The following is a 16941-nucleotide window of genomic DNA, read 5'->3' as shown; positions in this document are numbered from 1 at the left end:
TGATCCTATAATTCCCTTTGGTATTCCCCCTCAAAGATGACTTATTTTTGTATGTGTCTAATAGAGTTATACATGTGTGACTTTATAGAAAATTCCATGCAATCTATCACTATTTTAATTAGCATTATTATCAATGTTTTCCTGACATGATGAAGTTAGGATTATGATCATAAATTGTTTAAATCAAAGAACAGGAGTCATGTCAATGGGTTCATGGCAGTTGGTTAAATTGCTTCAGTTTATAAGACTAAAATAAAAGGAAGAAAGATGTGATAAAGCAAGAAGGCCAACAGAACACCAACAAAATTATTTGCAGAAGTGCTGTATATTGCAAGACAGCCATTAGCATCAACATTATTTAACATTTATTGACTTTTTTGAAAGTTAGTGCTTTGTCTTCATCCTAAAATTTAATCTGTATAACAAATATGGATATCAATTGTTAGTATAGATTTGTAAATAAGAAAGCAGTCTCAGAAATTAACAAATAATACACAGTAGAGTTAGAATTAAAATACAGTTCTGTCTTTCCCTGCTTCAGCCTTAAAGTGTGCCCTTTCTTAAAAAAAAAATAAGAAGAAGAAGAAGAAGAAGAAAGTAATCGAATGAACACTTAACTGCGACAACTCCCTGTAGAAGTAACTCAAGAGAGTGGATATAAATGAATCCTTGGGAGTTTGGAAAATACCCCAATTCCCAGTAAAGTATGGAAATGTTTTCTCAGAAAGGTAGGGCTAGATTGTGAATACAACAGAGAAATGTTAAGCATCATCCATTCATTCATTCATTAGTGTTTATTGAGTGTTCCTTGCTATGGAAGGCACATGCTCTGAAGCATTAAACTAAACAGCACAAATTTAGGTTTGTCAAAAGGAATGTTTTTCTTTTCTTTTTTTCTCAATTTGAAAACAATCAGTATTTATTAACTGACCAGGTTGCAAAAATAATTATGGTAGATAGCGTCCTTCATCCTTCTAATAAGCCTGTTGATCTGGTATTTCTGGTTGCCAACATCTCCACCTTCTACAAGACAGGTGGTCTTTTTCTTCATTCTGCCTCATGGAGAAGACAATTTAAAGGGCCACAGGGAGCTGTTTGCTTCTTTGAAACATTTTCCAACAGGACAGATCTTATGGACCAGATACTCAATATGGATGAGGTTATATTTGCCAAAAGGTTGAGAAATCAACACATTATCCATTAAGGCAATTTGCTTCTTGTTGATTTTGCCATAACCATGCTGTAGATCAATTCATTTACAGACTTTGGATTTGGGTTCCCCTAAGACCTATTAGAATTAACACCCAAAAAAGATGTCCTTTTCATTATAGGGGACTGGAATGCAAAAATAGGAAGTCAAGAAACACCTGGAGTAACAGGCAAATTTGGCCTTGGAATATGGAATGAAGCAAGGCTAAAACTAATAAGAGTTTTGCCAAGAAAATGCACTGGTCATAGCAAACACCCTCTTCCAACAACACAAGAGAAGACTACACATGGACATCACCAGATGGTCAACACCGAAATCAGATTGATTATATTCTTTTCAGCCTTGTATATAAGGCTATATATTCTTATATACAAGCTCTATAAAGTCAACAAAAACAAGACGAAGAGCTGACTGTGGCTCAGATCATGAACTCCTTATTGCCAAATTCAGACTGAAATTTAAGAAAGTAGGGAAAACCACTAGAGCATTCAGGTATGACCTAAATCAAATCCCTTATGATTATACAGTGGAAGTGAGAAATAGATTTAAGGGCCTAGATCTGATAGATAGATTGCCTGATGAACTATGGACTGAGTTCATGACATTGTACAGGAGACAGGGATCAAGACCATCCCCATGGAAAAGAAATGCAAAAAAGCAAAATGGCTGTCTGGGGAGGCCTTACAAATAGCTGTGAAAAGAAGAGAAGCAAAAAGCAAAGGAGAAAAGGAAAGATATAAGCATCTGAATGCAGAGTTCCAAAAAATAGAAGGAGAGATAAGAAAGCTTTCCCCAGTGATCAGTGCAAAGAAATAGAGTAAAACAACAGAATGGGAAAGACTAGAGATCTCTTGAAGAAAATTAGAGATACCAAGGGAACATTTCATGCAAATTGGGCTCGATAAAGGACAGAAATGGTACGGACCTAAGAGAAGCAGAAGACATTAAGAAGAGGTGGCAAGAATATACAGAAGTACTGTACAAAAAAGATCTTTGTGAACAAGATAATCACGATGGTGTGATCACTGACCTAGAGCCAGACATCCTGGAATGTGAAGTCAAGTGGGCCTTAGAAAGCATCACTCTGAACAAAGCTAGTGGAGGTGATGGAATTCCAGTTGAGTTATTTCAAATCCTGAAAGGTGATGCTGTGAAAGTGCTGCACTCAATATGCCAGCACATTTGGAAAACTCAGCAGTGGCCACAGGACTGGAAAAGGTCAGTTTTTATTCCAATCCCAAAGAAAGGCAATGCCAAAGAATGCTCAAACTACCGCACAATTGCACTCATCTCACACTCTAGTCAAGTAATGCTCAAGATTCTCCAAGCCAGGCTTCAGCAATACGTGAACTGTGAACTTCCAGTTGTTTAAGCTGGTTTCAGAAAAGGCAGAGGAACCAGAGATGAAATTGCCAACATCCGCTGGGTCATGGAAAAAGCAAGAGAGTTCCAGAAAAACATCTATCTCTGCTTTTTTGACTATGCCAAAGCCTTTGACTGTGTGGATCACAATAAACTGTGGAAAATTCTGAAAGAGATGGGAATCCAGACCACCTGACCTGCCTCTTGAGAAATTTGTATGCAGGTCAGGAAGCAACAGTTAGAACTGGACATGGAACAACAGACTGGTTCCAAATAGGAAGAAGAGTACATCAAGGATGTATATTGTCACTCTGCTTATTTAACTTCTATGCAGAGTACATCATGAGAAATACTGGGCTGGAAGAAGTACAAGCTGGAATCAAGATTGCCGGGAGAAATATCAGTAACCTCAGATATTCAGATGACACCACCCTTATGGCAGAAAGTGAAGAAGAACTCAAAAGCCTCTTGATGAAAGTGAAAGAGGAGAGTGAAAAAGTTGGTTTAAAGCTCAACGTTCAGAAAACTAAGATCATGGCATCTGGTCCCATCACTTCATAGGAAATAGATGGGGAAACAGTGGAAACAGTGTCAGACTTTGTTTTTCTGGGCTCCAAAATCACTGCAGGTGGTGACTGCAACCATGAAATTAAAAGATGCTTACTCCTTGGAAGGAAAGTTATGACCAGCCTAGATAGCATGTTCAAAAGCGGAGACATTACTTTGCCAACAAAGGGCTGTCTAGTCAAGGCTATGGTTTTTCCTGTGGTCATGTATGGATGTGAGAGTTGGACTGTGAAGAAAGGTGAGTGCTGAAGAATTGATGCATTTGAACTGTAGTGTGGGAGAAGACTCTTGTGAGTCCCTTGGTCTGCAAGGAGATCCAATCAGTCCATTCGTAGGAGATGAGCCCTGGGATTTCTTTGGAAGGAATGATGCTAAAGCTGAAACTCCAGTACTTTGGCCACCTCATGCGAAGAGTTGACTCATTGGAAAAGACTCTGATGCTGGGAGGGGTTGGGGGCAGGAGGAGAAGGGGACGACAGAGGATGAGATGGCTGGATGGCATCACTGACTCCATGGATGTGAGTCTCAGTGAACTCAGGGAGTTGGTGATGGACAGGGAGGCCTGGCGTGCTGCGATTCATGGGGTCGCAGAGTCGGACAGGATGGAGCAACTGAAGTGAACTGAACTGATGCAGTGTATGATTCCAGAATTCTCAGCATGTTAATCGAAACCTTGTTGGACTTCACAAAGCTGCTATTGAAGATCTGACAAAGGGAAAGAAGCTGCAACACCTTCGGAAACTTTGTGCTCACCTCATTTATAACTCTGATCCTGATGGCAAATGCCAATTTGGGTTTCATGGGTACATAGAAGTTGAAGGCTTATTTTGCCACTATAGCCATTCAAATTTCAGTTCAAATGCAGTTCACATATGCCTGTATTCCTTGTGAAGTGCTTAGCTTTTTCATGGATAAGCTTCCTCCTTGCCTTTCAAAGCATCTTTTAGGCAAATTTCTTTCTAAGGCACTTGATCTTAATCTCTTTGAAATCTTTTCCCTTTATCTTAAGGGTTTCTGGCACAATAGGAACCTTCTTTTTCTTCTCTTCTGCACCCTCCATGGTTCCAGCTGGGAAAGAGAAAGGGGATGTTTTTTAAACTGTAACATTAATTTGAAGAGATTTGAGATCTTAATTTATTTTTTCTTAATGAAAAATAATAAAATGGTATTATTAATGAAAATTATAGAATAGATAAAATAGCATGTATGTGTTACTCGCTCTGTCATCTATGACTCTTTGTGACTCCAGGGACTATAGCCTGCCAGGCTCCTCCGTCTGTGGAATTCTCCAAGCAAGAATACTGAAGTGGTTTGCCATTCCCTTCTCCAGGGGATCTTCCTGACCCAGAGATCAAACCTGACTCTCCTGCACTGCAGTGTTGCAGGCAGATTCTTACCATCTGAGCTTCCAGGAAAGCATAGTGCAGATTATATGCAAGCTTTTTACACTTATAAAGGGCATTCAGTGTGTGTGTGTGTGTGTGAACTTTTGCTTATGCACACATATGTAATTCATACATATATGCTACATCATGATGGAAAATATATTTTTGTGTGTGTTCTCAGTCAAAAAATTGAAAGACATCATTGTTCTAAAGAACAATGGAGTATATTTACTCAGAAACAAGATTCTGCAAAAACTAACATTTAAGTACTTTATATTACCTTTTAAAATATTTTGAAAATTAGTAGAGAGTAACCAGTGATCTGACCCTGCTGTCATCTGAAAAGCAAATTTAATTTTCACCTACCTTAATAATCTAGCATCAAAAATAGAAATAAAAAATCTCTTCTTGTTTTGCATTTGATGTTATAATTAATAACAGACATCTATTATTTCCATGGGAACAATCCTAATCAGTCAAGCATTCTTGCTTTTAGTCTCCTTCCAAGAAGCCAAGTACAATATATTATATTGTAGATGGAATAGCTTAAAGAAATCAGGGAAATAAAATTTCCTTCTGTTTCAAGGCTCACATTTTATACTATTTTTTTCATACCTGTGATCTGGGATTTGAGCCATTTTTAATTAAAATTCTTCTGCTGATCAAGTTTGGCCTTAAAGTTTGATGGCTTGCATATTTGTTTACAAACTGGCAGCATTTCTCTAATGAGCTGTGAGTATTAGGACAATAATATATTTATTGGGCCCAGTATTCACATAGTCACATCATGAAAAGTATTTATTACATATGGTTTATGGTGCCATAAACTATTTTAGCTTTTAAAATAGAAAATAAAAGTCCTCGACAGGACTTTGAGGTATGATCATATTGCTTTCCTGTAGGACACACAACTTGCATTATGTACATTACTTCACTTCACGCAAAAGTATTCATTTTTAACAAATGTGTCATATCACAAGCAACAGAATTCATCACATTAAAAGGAAATCCTGGCAAAATAAATTGCACTACAACATAAGTGTGATACTAAACTTATTAAGAGAGATGGAAACAGAGCAGCCTGATCTATTGGTATAAACAGAAATTGTTGAAAACACTATTTCACATTAAAATATTTAGTTGAACTTTTACTAAATTAATTAGCCTGAAGTTTTTTTTTTAATTGTGTATTTTTAAATAAACAATTTCATTCATATATATATTTATATATAAGATTTAACCTAATTTGTCAAATTAACAGTGACTTAAAAAAATACCATCATAAAAAAATACCATCATACCAGACTCCAGGAGTCCCTCAACTTCAGAGTAATCGAGTATGAGTATGATTTTGCATACTGTACATTGCACAAGGCATCCAGCTTATGGGAAGTGGGTGTGGAGTGGAGTGATGGGGGGGTGGGATAAAGCCAAACTCCCTTTGATTAAAAAAAAAAAGGAAGAATTTATTTTATATTTTCAAAAACAAACAAAAAAGTTACCTATGGGCTGACCGGAGCTATGCACAACTTCGTGCAACCTACTACCAGAATTAAGAGAGTTTAATGGAAAGACATTACTCTGAGCATGGCCACTTTTGCAGGAGTGCTACAGAAAATGTCTTAGAATAGATTATGACACAAGTAAAAAAAAGACTTGTATTTTATTTTAAATATTTTAATTGTCAATATATAAAACATTTTAAGATTTTGCTTTAGGTTGTATGTGCATGTTCAGTCGCTCAGTAGTGTTTGACTCTTTGTGACCCCAGCAGGCTCCTCTGTCCATGGAATTTCCCAGGCAAGAGCACTGGAGTAGGTTGCCATTTCCTACCCCATAGGATCTTCCTGACCCAGGGATCCATCCCACAACTCCTGACTCTTCTACATTGGAAGGTGGAGGTTGTATGGCTGTTTTCAAGATAAAAAATCTTTTTAATACGTGTTTTTGGTGTGTCTGCAATACAATAGGCTTCACAAGTGGCACAGTAACAAAGAATCTACCTGACAATGTAGGAGATGCGAAAGACACAGGTGTGATCCCTGGGTCAGGAAGATCCCCTGGAGTAGACAATGGCAACTCACTCCAGTATTCTGACCTGGAAAATTCCATGGACAGAAGATCTTGGCAGGCTACAGTCCATGGGGTCACAGAGTCAGATATGGCTGAACACACACACACACACACACACACACACACACAGTGTACACTAAAACCAGTTTCCCATTCCAGAAATTGTTTAAAAATATTTTTTTAATTTTTTACTCATTTTAGCCCCTCGGTCAAAATTATATGATGAAGACAATTAAAGCCTAGGTAATAACAATTGATTATACTTGTTTCATTGGGTTACAAACACTTATAAAATTTATATCTTATATCATATTCACTTGCAAAGTATAAATTTTCCCTCTCTGTAGCCTAACAAATGAATTTTAAATAAAATTAAACTTTTCTTCTAACTTTTCTGTAATGGTGAAACAGCCTGATCTTAGCAATGTAATTTATTTCCACAGGCATCTTCTCAAGTTTGCTCTGCCTTTACCAATTAGACCTCCCATTCTTCCCTTTTCTATTATGCATTCTACTCTAGATAGTAATACAATCCATTAATCTGCAGAAAACTCTTTTGCTTTTGTCTCATGTGACTCTACAACCTGCAAAACCTGTAAAAACTACCAGTAAAAACATCATTATACTATACAGTAGGGACAACTGCAGAAGGTATTAGAGAGTAAGTGTGCTTTGTTAGTATACGTGGCCTGTTTTGATTTTTTTGTTTGTTTATTGTTGATACATCTCGAGAAAAAACACAGCAGAAATGTAGAAAATGCAACTACTAATCATCTCTCTCCACCCAAAATTTTAAATGCTAATTTTTGCTATCTAAACTTTTCACCTAATTCTTAAAAAAAAAAAAAGATACTGAATTCCATTTTAATCAGTTCTTAACATTTTCATTTTGTATTTCCTGTTTTTTAACCATTTATTTTTTTAAATTGAGACATGTAATACATTCATAGAAAATAGTGTAAAACAAAACTTGCAGTTAAACAAGTTATTACAAAGTGAACATTGTGTATCTATCTCCCAGATCAAAATATGTAACATTGTTAGAATCTCCTAAATTGTTCCCAATTGTCTCTTCCTTACAACATCTTGAAAGTGAAAGTGGCTCAGTCATGTCCGACTCTTTGTGACCCCATGGACTAACCTGTCAGGCTCCTCTGTCCATGAAATTCTCCAGACAAGAATACTGGAGTGGGTAACTGTTCCCTTCTCCAGGGGATCTTCCCAACACAGGGATCAAACCCAGGACTCCAGCATTGTGGGCAGATTCTTTACCTTCTGAGCCATGAGGGAAGCCCACAATATCTTACTCTCTATAAAATACCCCTACTCAGAAACCTGTGGAAATCAGTAACGTTTTGTTGACTTTACCTCCAGCGATCCATGAAAAATCATTTAATTTTGTCTCATTTTGAAATTTATATCAGTAGCTTCACATACTATGTTTTATGTGTCTGGCTTTGACTCGACATTTTATTTTTTATTTCCTTCCTGTTCATTTCCTTCCTGTGTTCAATATTGTTCATTTCCTTCCTGTGTAATATGTCATTTCATGAATATACAATTTAATTCCTTATTTTATTAGAGATTCAGTTTGTTTCCAGTTTTTCTCAATGTGAGCAACATCTGTATAATTGAGCATGCATGTGTCTAGAGTATATACTTGGAGTGGAGTCACATTTTAGAGAATATATGAATTTCTAATGACCAAACTCATTTCCATAGTCCATATATTAGTTTACACTCCTACAAGTAGTATGTAAAAATTCCATCATTCTGTACTTTTGGAAAAATAGAAATTGTTGATGATTTCAATGTATTGCTAAGTCACTACAGTGAGTATATGATGGTATCTATTAGTTTTATTTTGTATTCACTTATTGCTGTAGAAATCAATTGCATTTTCATATATTTCTCCTATAAAATACTTTGGAAATATTTAATTACAAAGTTATGGCATTTACTCATTTTTTTCCTGTTGAATTATTTTTCTTTTATCATTGCTTTGTAGAATTGTTTTAAATTTATTTGATTCAAGTTCAGTTGATTTACAATGTTGTGTTAATTTCTTCTGTACATCAAAGTGATTCAATTATACATATTAATAATTAATAGAGAGGCATTTTTCATATTCTTTTCCACTATGGTCTATCATAGGATATTGAATATAGTCCCTTGTGCTATGCATTAAGACCTTGTTGTTTATCCATTCTGCATATAATAGTTTGCATCTGCCAATCCCAAACTCCCATTCATCTTCTCCTACCCCCTTCCTTTGGCAACCACAAGTCTGTTTTCTATATGTGTGAGTCCCGTTTCCTCGATAAGTTCATTTGGGTCATATTTTAGATTCCATGTGTAAGAGATATCATATGGTATTTGTCTTTGTCTTTCTGACTTACTTCCCTTAGTATGACAGGTCCATCTGTGTTGTTGCAAATGACATTTCATTCTTTACTTTGTCTGAGTACTATTCCATTGTATGTATGTATATACGTACATCTTCTTTATCTGTTCATATATTGATGGACATTTAAGTTGTTTCTATGCCTTGGCTATTGTGAATAGTACTGCTATAAACATAGAGTTCATAAATCTTTTGAATTATAGTTTTTGGCTGTATATATGCCCAGGAGTGGAATTGCTGGATCATACAGTAACTCTGTTTTTAGCTTTTTGAGGAAGTTTCATACCACTTTTCCATTGTGGCTGCACCAGCTTATATTGCTACCAACAGTGTAAGAGAGTTTCCTTTTCTCTACACCTTCTCCAGCATTTATTATTTGTAGACATTTTATGATGGCCATTCTGACTGATGTGAGGTGGTATTGCATTGAAGTTTGGATTTGTATGTCTCTAATAATCAGCAGTGTTGAGCATCTTTTTATGTGCCTGTTGGTCATCTGTATGCCTTCTTTGAAGAAATGTCTATTTAGGTCTTCTGCCCATTTTTTGAGTAGGTTGGTTTGTTGTTGTTGTTGTTATTGAATTATATGAGCTATTTTTATATTTTGGAAATTAAGCCCTCGTCAGGAACATCACTGGCAAATATTTTCTCCCAGCTGACAAGTTGTACTTCAAATATCTTCTGCTACTTAGCATTTTGCTTTAATAATGTCTGTAGATTTGTTTTTTTTTTTAATACATTTGAGACCCTTGGTTTTTCTATCAATGGTAGATACCCGCAATTCCCAAAATGCATCTTGTGACACTTCAGTATACCACCTGAACTCATAGAATGCTGTAGGATATGTTAAATTTTCAAAGGAAATTCAGCAATGCTGAACATCTGTTGAACAATGTGTAAAATACTAGCTTGAGGAAGTTAACAATTTCAGCATTATATTGTGCTACATTCTTTTGAATAATAATGCATTTTTGCAAGCTAGATTTCTAGTGTTTAAAATATAACTATCAATCTAGACATATACTTTATATCCTTTACAAAAATTAAGTCAAAGTTGATCACAGGTATAAAAGTAAAACTCAAAACTATAAAACTTCTAGAAAGAAAATATGAGAAATATGGATGACCTTAGATACGGTGATGATTTCTTTCATATAATACCAAAGGCAATATCCATGAAAGAAAGAATTGATAAGCTGGACTTCATTAAATTTTAAAACTTACACTCTGTGAAAGACAATATTAAAATAATCAGAAGATAAGACAGGTTTGGAGAAAATATTTGTAAAAGACATCTGATGAAGAATTTTTATCCAAAACACACAAAGAACTCTTAAAATTCAGTGATAAGAAAGCAAACTATCTGATTTTAAAAATGTTAAAGACTTTAACCGACTCCTCATCAAAGAAGATACACAGATGGCAAATAAGCATATGAAAAGATGCTCCATATCATAGATCATCAGGGAAATGCAAATTAAAACAACATGAAATACTTCTACACACCTATTAGAACACCCAATATCTAGGCACTGACAGCCTCAAATGCTGGTCAAGATATGGAGCAACAGTACCTCTCATTCGTTGCTGGTAAGAATACAAAATGCCAATGCCACAGTTTGGCAGTTTTCTTACAAAATTAAACTTACTCTTACCATGTGATATGACAGTCATGCTCATTAGTATTTACCCAAAAGAGTTTAAAACCCAAAAGAGTCTGTCAACAGAAAAACCTGCAAATGGATGTCTAAAGGAGTTTTATTTTACTCATAATTGCCAAAACTTGGAAGCAACCAAGATATCCTTGGTTGGTACATCCAGACAATGGAATATTACTCAGCACTAAAAAAAAAAAAAATAAGCTATCAAGTAATGAAAAGACATGGAGGAACCATAAACGCATATTACTAAGTGAAAGGCAATTTAATTTTTTAAATATATACATTGTATGTTTTTAACTATATGAAATTCTGGATTATACAAATTATAGAGACAATAAAAAAGTTACTGGTTGGTGGGGCTTAGGGGAGGGGAGAGAGAGGAACAGTTGGATCACATAGGATTTTAGAGCAGTGAAAATTCTCTGTATGATTATATAATGATGGATTTATGTCATTATGCATTTGTCCAAAAGTATAGAATATACAACATCAAGTGAACCTTAATGTCAATACGGACTTTGGATGACTTGTCAGCATACATTCATCATTAAAACAAATGCTATGGCGGTAAATGTTGATAATGCAGAATGTTTTGCATGTGTGGGGTCAGGAAAGTGAGTGAGTGAAGTCGCTCAGTCGTGTCCGACTCCTAGCAACCCCAGGGACTGCAGCCCACCAGGCTCCTCCATCCATGGGATTTTCCAGGCAAGAGTACTGGAGTGGGGTGCCATTGCCTTCTCCAAAATACATAGAAAATCTCTGTGTATTTCCCTCAAATTTGCTGTAAGTCTAAAACTGCTCTGAAAATAAACTCTTAATACATTAATAATAGAAAAAAATATTTTTAAAAAGCAACTTCCACTCAAAAATCAATTTGGAAGAGGAATTAGGATGGTGGCATCCAATCTGATTCAAGGGTTGAAGTAGGCACGCACAGCCCATTAGTAAGTTAGTGAATATTTTAAGAATGAAATAAAATTCTTTTTCAATTTATGCACATTTGTTTTTCAAATCGCTAGTACGTTTTAGAATATGAACAGTTTTCTGGAGTTGAGCTGTAGGAGTTGCTTGTATATTTTTGAGATTAGTTGTTTGTCAGTTGCTTCATTTGCTATTATTTTCTCCCATTCTGAAGGCTGTCTTTTCACCTTGCTAATAGTTTCCTTTGATGTGCAGAAGCTTTTAAGGTTAATTAGGTCCCATTTGTTTATTTTTGCTTTTATTTCCAATATTCTGGGAGGTGGGTCATAGAGGATCCTGCTGTGATGTATGTCGGAGAGTGTTTTGCCTATGTTCTCCTCTAGGAGTTTTATAGTTTCTGGTCTTACGTTTAGATCTTTAATCCATTTTGAGTTTATTTTTGTGTATGGTGTTAGAAAGTGGTCTAGTTTCATTCTTTTACAAGTGGTTGACCAGATTTCCCAGCACCACTTGTTAAAGAGATTGTCTTTAATCCATTGTATATTCTTGCCTCCTTTGTCAAAGATAAGGTGTCCATATGTGCGTGGATTTATCTCTGGGCTTTCTATTTTATTCCATTGATCTAAAAAATGGGCCAAAGAACTAAATAGACATTTCTCCAAACAAGACATACAGATGGCTAACAAACACATGAAAAGATACTCAACATCACTCATTATCAGAGAAATGCAAATCAAAACCACTATGAGGTACCATTTCACACCAGTCAGAATGGCTGCGATCCAAAAGTCTACAAATAATAAATGCTGGAGAGGGTGTGGAGAAAAGGGAACCCTCTTACACTGTTGGTGGGAATGCAAACTAGTACAGCCACTATGGAGAACAGTGTGGAGATTCCTTAAAAAACTGGAAATAGAACTGCCTTATGATCCAGCAATCCCACTGCTGGGCATACACACTGAGGAAACCAGAAGGGAAAGAGACACATGTACCCCAATGTTCATCGCAGCACTGTTTATAATAGCCAGGACATGGAAGCAACCTAGATGTCCATCAGCAGATGAATGGATAAGAAAGCAGTGGTACATATACACAATGGAGTATTACTCAGCCATTAAAAAGAATACATTTGAATCAGTTCTAATGAGGTGGATGAAACTGGAGCCTATTATACAGAGTGAAGTAAGCCAGAAGGAAAAACATCAATACAGTATACTAATGCATATATATGGAATTTAGAAAGATGATAACAATAACCCGGTGTACGAGACAGCAAAAGAGACACTGATGTATAGAACAGTCTTACGGACTCTGTGGGAGAGGGAGAGGGTGGGAGGATTTGGGAGAATGGCATTGAAACATGTAAAATATCATGTAAGAAACGAGTTGCCAGTCCAGGTTTGATGCACGATACTGGATGCTTGGGGCTAGTGCACTGGGACGACCCAGAGGGATGGTATGGGGAGGGAGGAGGGGAGGAGGGTTCAGGATGGGGAACACATGTATACCTGTGGCGCATTCATTTTGATATTTGGCAAAACTAATACAATTATGTAAAGTTTAAAAATAAAATAAAATTAGAAAAAAAAAAGAATATGAACAGTTTCAAGGTTTTTTTTTACCTATTAAACAAACAGAATGATGATTTCTTTTGGCCTATAGATGTCATGAGAAAAAAAAGTACACCATAAGGGCATCACAGATAGAGAAAATTTTAAGAACTTCTGAATAATAGTGTTTCAGTAACGAGGGACTGTAAGGTTGAGTTTGGGAAAATGTACAGATTCTGTAATTATACATGTAATTAATAAGTCTGGGAGACTGAGTTTGTAACTTTAATATTTCCTCTTCATATTGTGTTTGGATCAGCCTTGGTCTCATTAACTGAACAGCAGTTTCAACATAGCTATTTCTTTGTTCAAATTGACTCAAGTCTGTGATCACAAAATCTTATTCCTCTTAATTATATAATCTTTAATAGATCATCTAAAGTGTATCTTTAAATAAAACAGCAATAAGCCCAATATATCTCACTGTTTTCTCTCAATTTCCTCCTCTAATTATTGTAATTAGTAGTTCTCTCTTCTTTTTAATGTTACACAGCTGTAACAAGTAACCTTTAACCATTTTGATTATCTCTGTAAAAAAATTAATGGGCAATTGGAGGACTGCATTTATTATATATGAAACAAAAATAAATCCTGGTGAACCACTTAAAATAATTTTTTCCAGGAAAGTTCAGCTGAAACCAAAAGCTGTGTAAGTCTAAATATTTCTGTAAACTAGTGAAAGTTACATGTTAAGATAGTAAATTAAGCTTGTATTAATTAAAACTTCACAAGGTATAGGCCTAACAGAAGTTTCTTGGAAATGAAATAATCCTGTGTCGTTTCAAGAAAAACATGAAGGGGTTGGTTAGATATTGCATTTTATTAATTATTTTTAATTTAAAAAATGTAAGCCCTTCCATCCCAGAATCTACACTTTAAAATGAAGGTGGGATGACAAAATCAGGCAATTCTCCCCAATATTCATGGAAAAGTCCCTGAAAAATGTCTAAGAATCAATACTAAACTATCTCAACAGAGACAAAAGGAATACAGCTGCTCACAATGTCCCCTCTCCAGTCTGGGAAAATTGCAGAAAGAGAAAATGCAGTTACTATAACCACAGGGAGCCAGTTTTTCCTACAATACATAATAACTGAGAAATACTGTGAAGAGAAAGTAAATATTCTAGAATCCCCAGAGAAAATAGGAGTATCAAACAAAGAAATCCAGGTGAGACTCTTTGCTCCTGTCATATCCTACAAAAATAACTGGATCAAAACCAATAGGTGCCTTCGGCTTTTCATTTTTGAAATTGTTATGATGGGTGAGGGAATTCACGTGATGCTGAAAAATGACAATAAACTGTAAGGTAGGCATTGGCTAAACAAGGCATGAACACTGGGAAATTACTGCAAGGTTAGGAGTATCCATCTATTGTGTTAGAATATCCCAATTTAAATGGAACAATTATACATTACACAGAAAAAAAAAAAAAGCCTCAAAAGAGATCAAAATCAAGTCTTCAAGAAGGCGTTTATGCCTTTGGACTCCAAATGGGTAGATTTATACAATTTCCAGCCCTTACATTGTGTTGAAAACACGCAGTTAAAAATAATTCAAATCTGTTTTGCAGAGGACTAACTAGGTACCTTAGAAAGAGCAGGTCACTTTAAACAAGAGCAAAATTAAGAATGGCAAGACAGTTATGCAACTATACAGAAAAATAACAAAATGACAAACACTAATGTGTGCAAAGAAGATGAAAAATTCAGGCTATAGATAAATGTAACTCAAAGAATAAGCAGAAGTAATCAAAACACTAGTCTTTTAAACAAGTATTGAATGCTATAGAATAAATTGCTCCAATTACAAAATTAAAAATAAAAAATGACTCAAAGCAGTAATCTTTATGAAAAGTAGAATGAGAGTTGAAGAGAATTTATAAACTAAGGAAACAACTTGAGGACTGCAAACTAACATAACTACGGAAAATTACTTTTAAATATCATAAATAAGGCTGAAAACAGAATACGATGGAAATACTAACAATAGATGCAGAAGGGAAAGGCAAGAGGCTAGGGGACAACAATCAAAATGGAGGACAAAAGAAATGCAACTTAAAAGTGATACAATTATGTAAAGTTTAAAAATAAAATAAAATTTAAAAAAATAAAAGTATAAAAAAAAAGTGATAGCTAGCAAGAGAAAAAAATTTTTAAAATTGCAACACAATTTTCTTAATCTCTCCAGCTTTTGCTTGTTTCGTTTGATGCCAAGCAACTGTATCATCTCATGTCATCTCCTGATACTGACATTTTTATTGCTCTTGGAATAAAAGAACCAAGCAGAGGGTAGACAAGAAACAAGAAGTGCGAGAGATACCACTAACACGAAATTCTCATTCCCTCTCACTGCACTTGCTATGGAAGGCCCAGCACACTTGCTCCTTCTTTTGCGCTTGTTGGTGGTTTGTGGTTTAGTTGCTAAGTCGTACCTCACTCATACATCCCCATGGACTGTACCCCATCAGGCTCTCTGTCTATATCTTACTTAATGAACATCAGCACCCACTGGGTAAGCCAAAACTTCACACTAAATATTGGTGCTTTTTGTTGTTGTTGTTTTTCTCCCCCTCAGTTTTACGACTTATTGAGAGACAACAGACATAACACTAAGTTCCAGTCACATGATGTGTCGATTATACACATGAATCAATTTAGAAATGATTGCCATAACAGAGTTAGTCAATACCTCCATCACCTCACATAATTATCTGTGTGTGTGTTTGTGAGAGGTAAGCACACTTAAGATTTATTCTCTTAGCAATTTTTAAGTATATAATACAATTATAGACACAATTCTGAATATTAGATCCCCAGAATTTATTATTCTTACTACTGGAAGTTTGTACCCTTTAAAATCTCCCCGTTTCCTCTATTCCTGCACCCTCTTAACTATCATTTTACTCTGTTTCTATGAGTTCAGCTTTTTTTCTTTTTTTAGATCCCATACGTATGTGAGATCTTACAATTTTTATCTTTCTCTATTAGACTTTTTTCAATCAGCAAAATGCCCTCACAGTTAATCCACATTGTCTCAAATGGCAGGATTTCATTTTTATGGCTGAATAATATTTCATTATGCTTCGCTGGTGGCTCAATGATAAAGAATCCTCCTACCAATGCAGGAGATGAGAGTCAGAGAGATCCTTTGGAGAAGGAAATGGCAACCCACTCCAGTATTCCTACCTGGGAAATCCCATAGATAGAGGAGACTGGCAGGCTACCATCCATGGGATTGCAAAGAGTTGGACATGACTTAGAGACTAAACAGCAATAACAAATATTTCATTGTATGTATAAAATATGGCATATTGATAGAGACGGAGAGGCCACATTTTTATTATACAGTCCTTAGTGGGTAGACCCTTAAGGTATTTCCAGATCTTGGCTTCATGAATAATGTTGCAGTAAACATAGGAGGTTCAGATATCTCTCCATCATAGTGATTTCACCTTCTTCAAACATACACCAGAAGTAACAGTTGCTATGTAAAATGTTGTTTTTACTTTTATTTTCTGAGAAACTTCCATACTCCAGGTTTCCATAGTGGTTGTGCCAAATTACATTCCCACTAATAGTACATAAGGGTTCCCTTTTTTTCACATCCTTGCCAACATGTGTCTGCTTGTATTTTTGATAGTAGCCATTTTAACAGCTGTGATGTGATGCCAACTGTGGTTTTTTACTTGTATTTGCCTGATGATTAGTGGGGCTGAGCATCTTTTCATGTACCTGTTGGGCCATTG

General features: G+C 35.6%; 1 pseudogene; it reads right to left on the bottom strand.

The window, feature by feature from the left end:
* Positions 1-922: 922 nt before the first annotated feature.
* On the bottom strand, positions 923-4199 carry LOC106700925 (large ribosomal subunit protein uL30-like; annotated as a pseudogene).
* Positions 4200-16941: the final 12742 nt, after the last annotated feature.

This window comes from Bos mutus, chromosome 3, assembly GCF_027580195.1.
Source record: "Bos mutus isolate GX-2022 chromosome 3, NWIPB_WYAK_1.1, whole genome shotgun sequence".
Taxonomy (NCBI): Eukaryota; Metazoa; Chordata; class Mammalia; order Artiodactyla; family Bovidae; genus Bos; species Bos mutus.
Note: the sequence above shows the minus strand (reverse complement) of the source record. Positions and strands in the feature narration are given on the sequence as shown.